General features: G+C 41.3%; 1 long non-coding RNA gene and 1 other non-coding gene across 3 annotated transcripts in view; one reads left to right on the forward strand and one right to left on the reverse strand.

Annotated features, from left to right (window-relative positions):
- Gm32823 overlaps positions 1 to 15149 on the forward strand; it is a 29275-nt gene extending 14126 nt beyond the window's left edge. Inside the window, exons 3-5 of one of the 2 annotated variants that reach the window (XR_881078.2) lie at positions 9113 to 9158; positions 9956 to 10078; positions 14378 to 15118. This is a non-coding gene — a long non-coding RNA (predicted gene, 32823). Of the gene's footprint in view, positions 1 to 6012; positions 9159 to 9955; positions 10079 to 14377 lie in introns of those variants that run through there. The other variant, XR_003955364.1, reaches the window with a different exon arrangement.
- On the reverse strand, positions 7703 to 7839 carry Gm24125. Its single transcript, XR_003955511.1, has one exon. It is a non-coding gene; the product is annotated as a small nucleolar RNA SNORA17 (small nucleolar RNA).
- Positions 15150 to 17908: the final 2759 nt, after the last annotated feature.

A 17908-nucleotide genomic window follows, 5' to 3' on the forward strand; every position in this document is an offset into this window, starting at 1 on the left:
ATTAATTTAATGTGAGTTCCATAGAAGGCAGCCCAACTGCCATACTTGGGAAGCTACGAACCATTGATGAAAGAAGTGTAGAAGACAAAGATACATGGACATATAGCTATGTTCATAAATTGGGAGACTCAGTGCTGGGTGATGCTGCTTGATTGGCCTGCAGTCAGTGCAACTTCTTTTAGCTCTCAATTGACTTCTTTACTTGGAGTCAAGTGATTCCAAAAGCAGCTAACCACAACGGCTGCAAATTCCTGAGCACAGTAGCCATGCCATGTCCAGAAGACAGCATCTTATAGCCTCTTCCCCATCCTTGGGCTCTGCACTGCTGGTCTGCTGCACAAAGAAGCTTCTCTGATCAAGGCACATCACTAATCTATGGGATCAAACAGAAATATTTAGAAGAGCATTTGACAACATGATCATTCAGCAATAGCAATAGTAGGTCCCCACTGTAGCTTTCAATGGACTGGGTTCACAGTAGTAGATATAAATTCCCTGCTGTGAAGCAAACCTCAGATCCAATCAGGAAGCAGTTGCTCACCCCATATTGTACCAATGAACACATCTTGCCTGGTGTGTTGGAGTCCAGCACTCGGTTCTCTATTGGGTACCAAGAACTTTTCTCCCCCAGTAGCCTACACAGCACATTTGGGAATTATGAAAGTAGTCAGCACTGAGGAACTTTTCAGGTTTCTTCCAGAGTGATCTCTTTCTTTACCTTTACCTTTACCTTTACCTTTACCTTTACCTTTACCTTTACCTTTACCTTTACCTTTACCTTTACCTTTACCTTTACCTTTATCTTTATCTTTATCTTGAAACCAACTCATGCATCAACAATAAGATCTTACCATCTAGTTCTGGTGGTCAGCCAGGAGCAATAGCAATAGGCTGCATTGTTTTGGAATTCTCCCTGACAAATAACTCATGGTTAACACTGAAATTTTTCATTTAATAACCAATGTCTTCTAAGGAAGTATTGTCTACCCACATAGTGGTCAAACTTATGCTTCTTTGATTCTTTGTGGGTTTTTTGTTTCCATTTCATTAATTTCTGCCCTGATATTAATAATATTTTTCTATACTGATTTGAGGTCTAGTATGCTTTTCTTTTCCTATTTTCATGAGGGGGATCAATAAATTCTTTATTTGAGGTCTCTCTGTATTTATTTATTCACTTTACAAACCAATATCAACTCTTCCTCTCCTCCCAGTTTCCACCTTCCCCTTTCCTAATTAACACCCCCCTTAACAAGAACATCATGAACATGCCATCACCCCCACCCCATGAAGTCACTGTGGGACTAGGTGCATCCTCTCCCACTAAGGTCAAACAAGGTGGTCCATTTGGGGGCACTGGATCCACAGGCAACAAGATCAGGGACAGTCCCTGCTCTAGTTGTTGGGGGACTCACATTGAAAAGCAAGCTGCACATCTGTTACATATGTCCAGGGGGCCCAGGTCCAGCCCCTGCTTGCTCTTTGGTTGGTAATCCAGTCTCTGGGATCCCCCCAAGGATCCAGTTTAGTTGACTGGTCTTTTTGTGGAGTCTTTGTCCTCTTCAGGTCCCTCAATTTTTCTCCCAATTCTTCTATAAGACTCCCTAAGCTCCATCTAATGTTTGGGTGTGATTCTCTGCATCTCTTTCCATTGGCTGCTGGGTGACCATTATACTAGGTTCCTATCTGTAAGTATAACAGAGTATCATTAATAGTGTCAAGGAGTGCTTCTTACTCAGGATATGGGTCTCAATTTGGGGCAGCCATTGGTTGGCCATTCTCTCAGTCTCTGCTCTTTTTTCCTGCGCATCTTGTAGGCAGGACACATTTTGGTAGCAGGTTTTGTGGTTGGGTTGCTGTCCTTATCCCTCCACTGGGAGTCCTGCCTGGCTACAGGAAGTAGCCACTTCTGGATCCATTTCCCCTACTGCTAGGAGTTTCAGCTAGGGTAGCCCCCATATACCCTCTGGGACCTCTACCCATCCCAGGTCTCTGGCACATCCTAGAGACTGTCCAAATCCCCAATACCGATCTCCTTTCTCTATCCCCTGCTTTTCCTACATAAGATTTCCCCCCACACCCTGCTGCCCCACTTCCCTGCCCATCCCCTCTTCTACCCAATTCCTTCCTACTATTGACCTCCAATATCTTGTTCCCCTTCTGAGAAAGATTCAATCACCCTCCCTTGGGCCTTCCTTGTTATTTAGCTTTTTTAGGCCTGTTGATTATAGCATGGTTATTTTGTATTTTATGGCTAATAGCCACTTATAAGTGAGCACAACATACCATGCATATCCCTTTGGGTCTGGGTTACCTCACTCAAGATGATATTTTCTAGCTCCATCTATTTACCTTCAAAATACATGATGCCTTTGTTTTTAATGACTGTGTATTATTTCATTGTGTAAATTTTCTAAATCTGTCCTTCAGTTGAGAGACATCTAGTTTTTTTTTTTCCAGTTTCTGGCAGCAGAATATAGCTGCTATGACCATAGTTGAGCAAGTGTCCTTGTAGAATGGTGGAACAGCTTTTGGATACATGCTCAGGACTGGTATAGCTGGGTCTTGAGGGAGAACTAGTCCCAGTCTTCTAAGAAATTGCCAAATTGATTTCCAGAATGGCAGTATAAGTTTGCACTCCTACCAGCAGTGGAGGAGGATTCTCCTTGCTGCATAACCTTGACAGCATGTGCTGTCCTTTGAGTTTTTGATCTTAGCCATTCTCATGGCTATAAGGTGGAATCTCAAAGTTATTTTGATTTGCATTTCCCTGATGACTAAGGATGTTAAACATTTCTTTAGGTGCTTCTTGGCCATTCAAGATTCTTCTGCTGAGAATTCTGTTTAGCTCTGTATCCCATTTTTTTTTTTTTTTTAAGAAACTGAGGAAACTTTAATACAATGGACAGAATTGCCCCTTCTAACCCAAGTGCTCTGGGTATTTATTCTAGGCTACCTAAACACCAAGCTTGATAACAACAGGGGCTTAAGTGCTTTGATGCTCAGAGAGAGTCACAAAACCAAGCTTTAGTTTGCTCAATAGGATGAACTACAGGAGCTACAGACGGAGCTCTGGATACTGAGCAGCTAGCTCATCCTTAACTCCTCAGCACGTGGCTTAGGTGATATATATATATATACATACATATTAGATAATTTCTTTATTTACATTTCAAATGTTATCCCCTTTCCTAGTGTCCCCTCTGAAAATCCCCTCTCCCCTCCCACCTCTGCCTGCTCCCAACCCACCCACACCCATTCTCAGTCACCAGACACAAGCAATTATTTCAATTTTGAAGTAATTGTTGAGATGTTTTGTGTACTAATATATGGTTTGTTTTTTAAATAATATTTTATTATTTATTTAAGAATCTTATACTATGCATTTTATTATATTTACCACCCAGCTCCTCCCAGATCTACCTCCACCTCCTACCCACCAACTTCCTGTTCTCTCTCCACCTCTCTTTTTCTGTCTCTATTTCTGCCTATCTCTGTCTTTCCTTCCCTCCCTCTAGTATTTTATTTATTCTGGAAAAGGGTCAATGGAGAAGAATAAATTCTTCTCCAGTGTTTTGATGAAATGGTCTGAGGCTGTCTGTTAAGCCCATTTGATGTATGGTGTCGGTTGGGTCATACATCTCTATTTTTTATTAGAATGACCTGTCAGTTGATGAGAGTGAATGTTGAAGTTGCCTCTCCTCCTGTGCTACGGCTAATTTGTGTCTTCTTGTTATTTTATGAACTTGGGTGGACCTATAATTGGGGCATAAATATTTCCTGCTTTTTGATCCAATCTAGCAATCTGTGCCTTTTGAATGGGGAAATGAGATCATTAGTTGTTCAGCATTATAACTGTTATATAATGATTCTTGACATTTTGTTGACTTTGTAGTGTTTCTCCTCTACTCCCTCTTCCTCTCTTGCTTAACTATTATTCTATGTGGTTTATTCTTTTCTGTGGCCTCATGGATTTTTTTTCTTCATTCCTTCAAATAGTTTCTGTAGCACTGACTTAGTGGTCATGAATTCTTTTAGACTATTTTTATCATGGAAAGCTTTTATTTTTCTTTCAATTATGACAGTAACTTTTTGGAGATCACAGTTGGGGTTTGCAGTTGTCTTGTAGAACTTGAAATACCTACTCAGGCTTCCTGGCTTTTAAAGTTTCAGTTGATTAATCTGATGTTATTCTGATGGGCTTGCTTTTCTATGTGATTCGATGTTTGTCTGTTGCTGCTCACAATAATTTTCCAGTATATTTTGTTGGGGTTTTTTTTGGTTTTTTTTTTTTTTTTTTTTTTTTTTTTTTTTTTTCGAGACAGGGCTTCTCTGTGTAGCCCTGGCTGTCCTGGAACTCACTTTGTAGACCAGGCTGGCCTTGAACTCAGAAATCCGCCTGCCTCTGCCTCCCGAGTGCTGGGATTAAAGGCGTGCGCCACCACACCTGGCATATTTTGTGTTTTAATTATAACGTGGAGTAGGTTGGGGTCCTTCTCTGATCATGTCTGATTGGTGTCTTAAATGTCTCCTTTGTCTAGATTGCCATCTCTTTTTCCTTTCTTTATTTTTTTTAAGATTTATTTATTTATTTATTTATTTATTTATTATATGTAAGTACACTGTAGCTGACTTCAGACACTCCAGAAAAGGGTGCCAGATCTCGTTACAGGTGGTTGTGAGCCACCATATGGTTGCTGGGATTTGAACTCATGATCTTCGGAAGAGCAGTCAGTGCTCTTATCCGCTGAGCCATCTCACCAGCTCCATCTCTTTTTCTAACTCTGGGAAGTTTTCTGTTATAATTATTTTAAAAATGTTTTCCATATCTTTAGGCTCAGTGAGATATCTCTGTGCATAAAGGTTCCTGCTGCCAAACCTGATGACCTGGCCTCAATCTTGGGGAGACAAATGATAGAAGGAATAAACCAATTCCCAAAAGCTGTCCTCTGGCCACCATGCATGCCTTGTGGGTGACACTCTGACTTTCTTTTATTTCATTCTAAAGAAATAACATTTTTAATGTTTCTTCTTTTCCTTCTATGGTTATTATCTGAAAATTTGGTCTTTCCAAAGTGGCATATATACCTTAAAGTATAAGTTAATTCAACTGCCTTTGGAAGCATTTTTTTCATAGTTTTTTTTAAAAAAAGAATTTTAAAATTATTATCACTCAGGCTCTAAGTATATACTCTAGAGAAATGAAAACATTTCCCTATAAGAATGTTTGTCTGGGTTATCATATCTGGATTGTTTATAGTATCTCCCAAAGGAGAAACCGTTCTCATGCCCGTCAGCCAGTGACCAGATAAAATGTGCTCTATTCACAAGGCAGAGTCTGGGCCATGCTACAAAAGGAATGAGCTTTGCAAAGAGTCAGCTGTCAAACAAGCTAGTCACAGGCGGCCATACATTATGCAATCAGATTATATGCAATGTCAAAACTAGGCAATTCTGTCAAGACAGGCTGGCTAGGGAGTAGAGTGGCTGGGAAAGTGTGGTAACCATTCTAATGTACAACTCTGGGTACACTGAAAGCCATGGGGAACATACTTTCAATAGGAGAATGATCACATCGGGGAACAGGAAGGCTGTTTCTTAAAAGGAAGAACAAAGACATGTTTTTTTTCCTTCTTTGGTCATGTTCATTTTTAAATATTATATCCTTTTTTTTGTTTTGTTTTGTTCTTTTTTTAAGTTTTTTGAGACAGGGTTTCTCTGTATAGCCCTGGCTGTCCTGGAACTCACTTTGTAGACCAGGCTGGCCTTGAACTCAGAAATCTGCCTGCCTCTGCTGGGATTAAAGGCACGCGCCAACACCGCACGGCTTATCCTTTTTGATATTGTAAATGAGACTAGTTTTAAAATCTCTTTCTGGTTGTTCATTACTATTGTGCAGAGGCACTAGTAATTCTTTGCTCATTTATTTATTATGATTATGATTATTAGTTTTTTATTTTTTTGAGACAGAATTTCTCTGTGTAGCCCTGGTTGTACTGGAATTCAGGCTGGTTTCTGCCTCCCAACTGGAGTTAAGGGTATGCATGCTCCTGCCTCCCTAATTCATTTATTTTTTTAACACTATTAATTCTTTGTTTCAACATGTACCCCAATCCCACTCATCCTCCACTCCCCTCACACTTGCCCCTCTACCCTTGCAACCTCCCACCAACAGAAAAAAAAATCTCATTATGGAAGCCGTAGTGTGTCACACAGTAGACCCTTTTGTCCACACTTCTCTGCTTGCAAATGTTCATCTCAATGACTCCTTCATCTGATACAAGGCCTCACATTTTTGCTACTCTTATCATTACTGGAGCCTCACTGAGACTCCTCTTGAATATAAGATATCCAAGAGGATATAGAATATATAGCCTGTATCATGGAGATTCTGTAGTTGTGGATCTGTAGGACCAGCCCCTGCATGCACTCCAGCAGTTCATCAATGGGGTAGATGTTGGAGTGGACTGATTCAAGCCCTGGATCTGGCCTGAGAGGAATCTGAGTTGGTCAGCCTGCTGGCTCTTGTACGTTCACATCCACAGAGCCAGTTCACCAGCAACCCTTGCAACTAGGGCCAGCTCTATTCTGTTGCCTATGTGGGGTGCTCACTCTCCTTATTGTTGCAGCTGTTGAGGGTTATGGCCAAGTCTATTCGCATGACCCTGGGACCAGGTCTCCCACCTGCCATAGATGGTGAGGGACAAGGGAAGGGAGAAGGACACCTTTCCCTCTGCCACTGCCCAGTAGGCAAGAGCCCAAGAGCCTCTGCAGGCTGGCTCACCTGTAACCACCCCATCCAAGGCTAGCTTTCTGTGTTGCCCAGGCGAGGTACAGGGCCCTCTCCCCTGAGTGCTATAGTGCATGAAGGACAAGGTCAGCTCTTCTGCTTTCATGATGCCAGGGCCAGGTCTTCCACCTGCTACAGTTGGTGGGGGTCAAGGGGAAAGGATGGTATCTCTCCTTTGTCCATACCACTGTATGGGAGGCAAGTGGTAGGGCCAGCTCTCCCATGCCCATATCCTTGGGGCTAGCACACCGGCAATGTGCAGAGCCTGCTCTCCTGAGTACTGAAGCTGGCTACGGGCAGAGTCAGCTCTCCTGCTCTCATACACTCAGGGTCAGCTCTCCCATGATGCCCAGGTGAGGGGTGGGACCAGTTCTGCACAGCCCTCAGACATCAGCATGTCCCAGAGTGACAGAACAAACCAGAGACATCTGCCTGGCCTTCGAGGGTAACAGTCCTGCTGCTGCAGGGCCACAGACACAGATGTGGCTCCTAGTGGCAGCACAGGCCAGGACCCTACCATGATCCAGGTGGCATCACTGGCTACTCACATTAGCTGTTCCTCATTACCCTCCAGTTTTGCCTCTTCATTATGCACACATCCTTCTGTTTCTCTTTCTCTTCCATCTCTCCTCCACTTACGTGCTCTTCTCAGTGGTGCCTGGGGTCTCCCAGTGTCTGGGATCTTCTCAGGAGTGGTCTCATGGCGCTAACCTGGTGGTCATCTTGGGCTCTATCCTTGTCCAGCCCACCCAAGTGGCCCTTTTTGATGATGGTTGTCTTGGGCTCATGGCCACCTGGGGCTGGAGGTCCAGGAAGGGTGCTTCTAGTCTCCAGCTTGCTCCCCTTCCTTGAAGTTCATCTGGGTCTGCCTGGCACTGGACTGCTAGTTGTCTTAGGCTCACTTTTTCAGGGAATTTTAGGCTACCAATCATTTATAGGTCAATGATTACAGGTCAAAACACTGAGCATAGACATAGCCTCTCTCCCCTCTGCCACCTATTGACATACATGTAACATAGCAGCCACACCTGCAATGCCTCTGGGGCAGGTCATTTATTTTTTAAATAGGTGCTTTTAGGATAATTTCCATGACAATTATAAATTAATACTATTCACCACAAAAAGAACAGAGAGATGGGAAATAGCTCTGTAGGAAGAAGGCTTAGCATTCATGAGGTACTAGGTTAAAACAATGAGAGTATATAACCATCTTTGGGGGCTCACACCAGTAATTCCAGCATTCAGAAGGATGAATTTGAGGCTAGACTGGGCAACAAAGTAACCTCCAGGTCATTCTAAGTAACAGAAAGAGCTTATCAAAAAAACAAAACAAAACAAAAAAACAAACAGACAACTTCAATAACACCCCACTGCCTACCACCACCAAAAAACCAAAAATAAAAACAAATAAGTAAATAATGAAACATATGTTATAAACACACTGAATAGGTCATTTTAATATCTCCCTGACTCAGTTTACCTTGTAAATTAACCATTTCTATGTTACTATAATAACCATCACATTCTGAACCAACTGATCTACGTGGACCATGTTGGGTATTTATGTTATTTTATTTTGGCAGAATAAAGTGGCTTTTGGTGAATATTTCATTAGTTAAAGTTAGTGCCTTACAGACAGATTTCTGAGTACTATGTACTGAGTACTAAATACAAAACCTTTTTAGGGATCTTGTAAATTTTGTTTTGTTTTGTCGAGGTTGGACCTTGCAATATAGTTAGGCTGGTCCTGAACTCTTGGTTGGACCTTGCAATATAGTTAGGCTGGTCCTGAACTCTTAGCCTCCCTCCCTCAGCCTCCTGAGTACTAAAACTTACAGGGTTCTTGACATACTGCCAAGCTGCAGTTGGTTTTCAAAAAGTTGTAGTGACTTAGCCACGTAGGGAAGATCCCGTTTTACCACAACTTCATTAACACAGAGAAATATGTGCACAGTCTTTTAAAATACCTTATTTTTAATGTGCAAATACCCAGGCACTCGAGAGATGACATTTTCCTGTGATTCTTGTTTGTCTCTTAAATGCATTTTCTTTATTTTGTATCCACTTTTAAAAACTTTTCTTTACTCTCTTTTTTTTTTGGGCAAGATGAGTTTTCATTTCCATTTTTATGTTGTTACATTCTAGCAAAACACTTTTCTCAGTCCACGAGCTGTGTTTTATTTATATTTTGATGTTCAGAAATCCTCTCCACTGTGTAATTAATTCTGGCAATCTCTTCTATAGCTTTTTCCATTGCTTTCATACTTTGAAATCTTTTCTCTCTCCGACTTCATAATAACCTTTCATTCTGTTTTCTTCCAGTGTTACATATGGCCTCTAATCCATCTGGAAATGATTTTGGTATGTGGTATGTAAAGTATTTATTGAAAAAAATACTTTTAGTAAAACTGATGTGCTAGGCTAGACTCTGAAAACAGGAAGCATGTTTTATTCACTCTTGGGGTTCCTCGGCTTTCCCAGACAGAAGCATGATTAGCCAGCCTCTGCTTCCTTGGGTCCTATTTAGGAACAATGGCTCTTACAGTCCACAGTGTGGAAGAGACAGTACCCATGACAATCTACATGCGTGGTGTCCCTACATCTCCCTACTAGGTCTTGGGGACACCTTCTACCCTAGGTCTCTGCAGACTCAGGAAAACACTCCTGTAACCCCTGGAGACTTCCTGTCTCTGGCCAGCAGCACCTCCTGGTGCCTCCTTTCTTTTATGTGGGTTAATATGCCACATGGCAAATTCCTCCGTACTTGAAGAGCACCTCCCTGGTTCAAGAGAAACCATTTTCTGGTTGCTTTTTTTTTTTTTTTAATGTCTGTCTGTCTGTCTTCTCGATATGGTGTAGAGAAACTATGGTGGGTGGGGCTGTCAGCCTGGATCCTTAGTGACCAATGCTACGTATGGTCTTTCTGCTACCACACCAATGTCTGGAGTACCAACTGAGCCCTGACAGAGTTTAAAGCAAGGTCCATAAAATGTGCTAAAATTGAATTTATTAGACAAGAAAGACTATGAAATCTTTAGGGAACAGAGACTTTAAAGAATCTAGTCGTTCTTTAATAGTATTTGAACCTAATTAAAGGCAAAAAGGATAGTGCTGCTTTAGGAAATACATTGTTGACTAAATTTGAAACTTTCTCTAACATTCCAGAAAGATGCTAACAAGTATGAGCCAAAGCATGACTACCAAGAAAGCCAAGAGAAACCCGGGAATAACATTCTTACTGCACAGCCAAGACCCAATTCAACTGTCTGGGTGTACAGAATAGCCCTGGTGAGGAATTATTATGGCTAAAATTACAATAGCTGCAAGTCATAAGTAATTATGGAAAATACACTGAAGTAAATCATTAATGATGGCTGCAGGATCTACTAATTCACCCCTTTGCCACAGCATTTAAACAATATGAGAAAACACATACATGATTTATTCTTCAGAGGGTTCTATGGCAGGACTCCCCAGTTCTCTGGGACCTAAGCCTTCCTCAGCATTTGACAAATGTTTTCTTGGACTGCTGTACAGCATGTTCTCCTGTACGTCACTGCTCCTGAAAGCAGGAAAATCTACCTCCAATTCTAAATCAAGGAAGTGCCACACTTTGGCCTCTTGGAAGAGCACAAGCTTCTAGTCCTGTCACCCATGTTCCCTGCCCCCCTGCCTTTCTCTTTAAATGTCTTCTGCATGCCCTCTCCTGTCCCATAGACCCTTAGCTTTCCCTCTTTGTAATCGAATTCCTTGCTCGGTAGTATGCTCCATTGTTTTACTTTCCCCAGCTTCCTTTAGTTTCTTTTCTTTAGAAGAAGGTGTGGGCTTTTTCGTCTTTTAGGCTTTCCCGTAGGAGGGAGTCTGCTTCACGTTAGTAGTATGTGTGTGTACAAAGAGTGGTTATCAGCGCAGCGATGCACACACACCAAGGCCATGGAGAAGAATGCTGTTTGTCTCTGTGGTGTCATCTGTTTCTTAAAACTCACATTTAAGCATGGCATGGTAACAATCTCAACACCAGGAAGCCGGAGACAGGAGGATTGTGAATAAAAGGCCAGCTCAGGACCATCAAGATGGCTCAGTGGGTTAGAGTATTTGTTGCCAATCCCAAAGCCTTGAGTTTGCTCCCCAGAACCCACATAGTAGAAATAGAAAACTGATTCCTGCAAGTTATCTGCTGCTCTGCATGCATGTGGAAACACACACACACACACACACACACCCCACACATTAAATAGATGATTTTTTTTCCTTTTTTTAGAAAAAGGAGGTAGCATAGGTTACATAAAGAGACAACAAAACACTATTTCATAGTTGAGAATTAGAGTTAGAGTTTTCGTGTTGAAATACATTCCTAAGGCACACCTATGCTTCTGGTTTTGTTTTGTTTGTTTTAAATTTACTTTAAAATGCCATCAGTTACATGTAAATACCAGAATCACAGAATTACAATAGAGCATCCGATTCTAGCATGAACACCAGTGCTGCGGGTGCAGCGCTCCCTATGCTGGTTGGTGGCTTTGGTGTCTCAGGTTACCTCCAAGCAACACACTGAAATGAATATCTTCTGACATTTTTGGCTATAATCTAGTGTCTTCTTTCTTTCAAAAGGGAGGGATTTTCCTCATTCCTAAGCAAGGTACCATATATCTGTAATACTAACATCTGGGAGGCTGAGGCAGGAAGATTGCAAGTTTGAAACAAGTGCTTTTAGTTTGTTGGCTGGTTTGGTTTTTAAAGATTTATGTATTTTTATTTAATGTGTATATATGTTTTGCCTGCTTGTATATCTGTGTCCTATATGTGCGCAGTGCCTGTGGAGGCCAGAAAAGGACATTGGATACCCTGAAACTGGAGTTACAGACCGTTGTGAACTCCCATGTAGGTGCTGGAAATCAAACCAGGTCCTTCTGGAGGAGCAGCCAGTGCTTCAGTCACCGGCCCTTCTTCCCTAGCTCTCCCCAGACAAGTTTTGAACCAGCAATAGGCTGTCTCAAAAGTTATTTTTTTTCCTGCTCCTATTTTCAGGAAATCACAACTGCACGGTGTTGCTTGGTCTATGAGCCTGTGTTGAATGGTAGCATTTCTCCCTCCGTCTTTGCTTTGTTTCTTAATGTCCAAACCTTTTGTTTCTCCTAAAGTTAATACTTTTTTGATGCAATGGCTTTATTTTCTTTTACTTATCTTAAATTATCCCCAGAGTGTCTGTGGAAATGTTCTCTCAGTTCACTCAAATCTAAAGGTTCCTTCTTTTCAGCCTGCTTTGACCTCTTCTCTGCTGCTCCAATGCATGATGGACAGCGTCTGTCCATCTGTATCCTCATGTTTCCTTCTGGTGTTTTCTTCTGTCTTGGACCATGCTCTTGTGATGGAAGAATATCTTATGGAGTAGTTTCCTAAGTAAGGATGCATATGAGTAGATTTTTGAGATGCTGTACATCTGGAAAGGTTGTTGGTTAGCCTGCAAAGGTAACAAGGCACAGAGTTCTAAGTTGGACATGAAGAGTAACGTATTTCCTCAGAGTTCTGATGCAGTAGCCGCAACGGCCTTTTAGCATCTTTATCTTTGACAGCTGACTTGTTTTGCTTTGGACCTTAGGACCTAATTTTGGGGCTTTGCCATTGTTTGCACTATTTTTACATGTTATGATGATAGGCTGATTTAGTTTGGATATGGCTTGTGTCTTCTGACAGCCTGTTGGGATTTTAGGCATGGTTTTGAGGAGGTACTCCTAGGAGCTCGTACAAACACCCGAGTCCTGAAGACTGCTAAGAGTTCCTTAGGCTGTTTGGGAAGGATGGACTGTGAGACCTCAGCCTCTCTCTTGACTTCCTATCTGATGCTGTAAGTGCTCCCACTTAAGGATATATATTTGGTAACACATGCTTGCATATAAACACATGGAAAATGATTTTATGATCAGGATGATGTGAATGAAAGGATTAAGTGTCAACTAGGATTATTTTTCACATGTCTCTTCTGTTTCATTTATAGTAAGTGGCTTAATATTTGTACCAAGAAATTTGCCTTATTTTCATGTGAATCAGATATATTCTTTAAGCACTTGAAACAATGATGTTAAAGATTGTTGTCTTTTTTTTTTCTGCCATGACCACCATCCGAGGTGGAAGAATATGATGGTTAGGGACATGAGTTATGTGCCCATCTTTTGTCTGTGTGACCCTGGTCAAGTTATCCTCACTAGGTCTCAGTATCCTGATATTTAAAAGCAAAACAAAACAAAACAAAAAACCCAATGATAGTAAGCAGGTAGTATGAGTATTTACTTATGTAAACACAGCTTTTGGCATATAATAATACATTTCAGACATGCTGGTGGGGAAAATGAGGATTTGCTTGAAGGGTAAAGAAGGAGATTGCAGATTAAGGAGTGAGGGAGAGGACAGTACAGCAGCAATGGCTAAGCAGGACAAACGTCTGTCTCTTTCTCCTTCAGCTGCTGGGATGAACAGCTTGAAACCTGAGGGAAGAGTCAGAGATGGTGCTGCTGGCCTGTTTCAGAGCATGTTTCAGAGAATCTGCTGGCCGGAGGAGGCGGGGGGGGGGGGGCAATGGCAACAGGGCAGGTGTATTGAGACTGTTTTCAGACAACCTTTCACAAATAGGTCTTTGTGTGTAAATACTTTTTACAGTTAAAAGATATTTTTTAAAATTAGGAGATATGGCTCATTTCTCAGATTACCATAGAAGATATACAATGAACAATCTCATCTTGTCCTACCCTTTTCTAGTTTTCTTCTGGAATTTCTATGCAAATGTAAACAAATAGGGACAGTTGCTTTTTCTCTTTCCTTCATAAAAGAAAGCATGCTAGATGTAATCATTAGCCTTCTACCTTGCTTTTAATTGAAAATATGAAGGCTTCCCTGGAAAGTAAAAGCATATTCATTTTGGTCAGTGCATAGGGTTTTATGATAGGCTAGATCATGGCCAGTTCTTTTTGAGAGATTCTTCACTTTCCACTGCTCTGAAGGCTGCAACAGATGAACTTGGTTCTATGTGATATGTAACAGCTTAAACGCCCAGAAACAGAATTACTGGGTCACTGAGGAAGGATCTTGTGACTGTAAATACATGCTTCTAGATCGTTTTCCCTGGAATGTTTGCCCATCTCTGATTGTACTAGTAACATCTGACAGAACCCAACTTGTTATCTTTCTTTTCCTTTTAAAAGCACTATTGATTTTCCCCCCATGTGCCTATGTTCTTCTTGTAGTTGAAAATACCAGTTTTTTGTTGTTCATGTTTGTTGGTTTTTTTTTTTTTTTTTTTTTTTTTTGCTTGTTTGTTGTTTGTTTCTTTAGAAAGATGTTACCACTCTGATGTTTTAAAGGACTTCATACCTGCCTTCTGGGGCTTCTTATGATTTCATACTTTAACTCTTTTTTTAAAAGACTTATTACTCAGAGCTAAGTGAAAATGTGGAAGTGGTTGCTCGTTGATAGTACTACTAACTGCTGTGGGGCTAAACCCTGCAAAGTGGATTGTGGGGTGGGCAAGGTGTATGTGTATACACACAGATTTTCTGGAGCTGAAGTGCCCCACTTTTTATCTCTCATTTTTAGGCATCAGTAACAACCCAGCACCATGGCCTTCGAGGCAAAGGAAAGGTAATGGATCTATCAACACATGGAGATGCCCTAGAGAACCAGTCCTCCAGGCTCTTTAGCTAGTGGGAAATCACTTGGATTTAGAAACAGGATCAGATGAGGAAGGTGAACTGGGACTCATCAAAGAAAGGGGACGCCAGAAAGTTCTCAGAGTTAAGGAACAAACTTCATAAAACTGGGAAGGAAAGCTATCTGAGGAAAGAAATAGGATTTTGATTCTGCTGTAATTTTTGCAAACTATTTGTCTGTCTGTTTACCTAAGACTTAAACATGCTTTCTACATTCTATCAATTTCAGTACATTGACTGTCTGATATTTACATTCTGGCATTCTTCACTGACTGACCTATCACATTGACAGACATCTTTACTAGTTTTTCTGTGGCCATTGTGTCTGTGAGCCATCTCTCCAACCCCTCATTCTTCTTTTTTATCTTTTAAAATAATCTTAATTAGGTTTCAGTATAAATTTCTTTAAAGAAATGGAAGGTTTTGGAATTATTTAAATAGCAAAGATCAATCAGCCTTTAGAAGAAGCTAATGGCACTTGTGGCTTCATTCTTATGGGAAAAATAGGCCAGATGCTGAGTATCTTTATTTCATCCACACAAACTTTGTTTGTATTTTGTGGTCATTGGGACTAGTTTGGGTATATTGCCTATGGTCTTATAGGTGTGGAGTTTTATTTCCAAAGTTATGCAAACAGTATTTTTCTTAATAAAAAAAAATCTTGTTTTGATCTGTAGTCTCCACTTTTGTGACTATTTCTCACAGTGGAATATATGTTGATTTTTATTTAACAATCTTATTTGTTTTGCTTTTTAAAAACTCATTATGTTTGACATTATTTCCATTTTTTAAAATTCTCTCAAGTTTTCTTCTCTCTCTTTTTGTTTTTGTTTTTGTTTTTTTTGAGACAGGGTTTCTCTGTGTAGCCCTGGCTGTCCTGAAACTCACTCTTTAGACCAGGTTGGCCTCAAACTCAGAAATTTGCCTGCCTCTGCCTCCAAAGTGCTGGGACTAAAGGTGTGTATCACCCTGCCCAGCTTTCTGTTTTCTCTCAATGTGACACACATTTTTTTTTTTTATGTTCAGATAAGTTTTAACTCCTCTGTATTTATCTACTAAATACTTTGCACTGTTGGTCTCAAAATTACTACAGTTTTAATTAGTGGTTTTCTCAGCACATAGTTGCACAATAGTTGTGGCATTGAGATGGCTCAGTAGGCTTTCCACCAAGGACCAATGGACTTGAGGTCCACTCCAGGAACCTCTATAAAGGTAAAAGGAGAGAAATAACTTCTCCAATCTGTCCTCTGATCACTACACCCGTGCAATGGCATACATATACTCACACACAACACACAATGAATGAATGGAAGGGAGGGAAGCAGGAGTGTGAGAGAGAGGGAGAGTGGGTGGGCTTTGGGCTGATGAGATAGCTCAGAGGGTAATGACATTTACTGCCAACTCTGAGGATCTGAGTTCAATTCCTGGAACCAATAATATGGAAAGGAGAGAACCAACTTCCACATATTGTTCTTTGACCTCTACAGGATGCATGTTCAACCCCCTTCCAAATCAATATAAATTTCTTTAAAAGCTCTGATTTTGGTAAAATTTACCTTTATTTATATATTTCTTTTTAGATTTAGGGCACAGGTTCTATTTTTGTAATATTATTTGCCCATTTATAATTATCTTACTGCTGGACATCTATTTGCTACATCAGTTAGCCATGATTATAGTTGATAGGTTGTGTTGCAGTAAATCTCCAACCCAAATAAGCCCGGGTAATGAAAACACAACTCAATTAATATGAATACATGCTGTGCAACTAGATTGGACAGATCTACTGAGAGAAAGATGAAATTTTAGGACCTACAATTCATGTAAAATATACCAGAAAGTTGTTTGTGAGCCTAAGAGGCTGCCTGAGACTGAGAACAAAGAGGAACAGGCCCAGGCATGTCCTAGCAGGCCGGTCGTTAAGGTATTCCTAAGAACAGCTAAAGATCATAAGATAAAAGATCCTAAGATCATAAAGATAAAAAAAGAGTGCAAGGACAGAACAAGGCTATCTCAGCTTAGTCAATACCATCTGGCCCAGCACCTCCCTCTGCCCACTGACCTTCTGACTCAGTTCAGAGTCATATATTAACCAGATGTTCCAAGCACCCAGCCCTCAGACTTCCTGATACCCCGATCTATACGTACACTTTTACTAGTGTATAACTATTCTGTTGAAGTTTAAATTGTCCAATTGTGTGAAACCACACCAATTCCTTCCCCAGCCCCAGACCCTTTTCTATAAAAACCCCTAGCTTTCAAGCCTCGAGGCCGACTACCGCTGTCCCCTATGGGAGATATGTATAGGCCCGGAGCTCCGTCATTAAACTACCTCACGTGTTTGCATCAAGACGGTCTCTCGTGATTCTTTGGGTGCACGCCGAATCGGGAATGGGGGTTTCCCCACTAGGCTCTTTCACTACCACTACACTACCATCTTCCCCATAGAAGAGACCCCTTAGAACTTTCAGTTTCTCCAGGCCAGGTGCTTCTGCTCTACTTTCCTTCCTTTTCAGTCATCCCCCCCCCCTCTCTCTCTCCCCTTCCCTCTCCCTCAAAACCTTCAGCTCTACCTTCCCCTCTTTCTCCGTCCAATCACCCGATCTAGCCTTTATTTATAAACTAAGCTGGGAAGAAGGTTTACAGGAAATCACCTGAGTGCTGACTCATTCCTTGCTCACAACCTCTCCCAGGAGAACAAGTTAACATTATATACAATTAGTCCCAGGGCTATCTGCAACAAGGTTGTTTCTCTTCCCTGCCACAACTTGACCCAGTCTTCATTTTATTTCTTAATCTTTGTGTTAAATATGCTGAGACGACTTCTCAAACATGAACATCACCTAACTGGGTCACTATGCATGGGTCACCTGAGGCCCTTGCTCAAACTCAGGATGTTTTCCAAATGCTCAGACTTCCTTCATCTGCTTGCTCCCTTCAAACATGGCATTTCTGCAGGGCTCCTCTCAGAAGCCACAGGTTTGCTTTCTCAAAACAAAGTGGCCTGGGAGACCTCTGAGCCTCTCTTATACTCTGCCCTGCCCCCAAGGTGAGTCTGTCATGTCCAGGAGCCCTTTCTTCTCTGCCATTGTCTGAGCTCTGTGTTGATGGAACATTTAACACTTTCTTTCTTCCTCTACTAACATTTGGAAGCTTAGTCTGCCCTCAGAGTTAATCCCCTACCCAGACACACACACACACACACACACACACACACACGTTTGCACTTCGCGAGGGGCTCTGATTCTATGGGTATCTATTTTTTCAGGTATCTCTAGGACCTATCAATGGTGGGTCTCTTTCCCCCTTATCCCTACACTCTTCCTGTGCAACTAGTCCAGTCTTTGGGTATCACTGCATTCTAGGATTTCTTTCTCATGCACTCATGGCTACAGAATGTACAGAGCTGATTCTTGTC

The sequence above is a fragment of the Mus musculus genome, chromosome 4 (genome assembly GCF_000001635.26).
Source record: "Mus musculus strain C57BL/6J chromosome 4, GRCm38.p6 C57BL/6J".
Taxonomy (NCBI): Eukaryota; Metazoa; Chordata; class Mammalia; order Rodentia; family Muridae; genus Mus; species Mus musculus.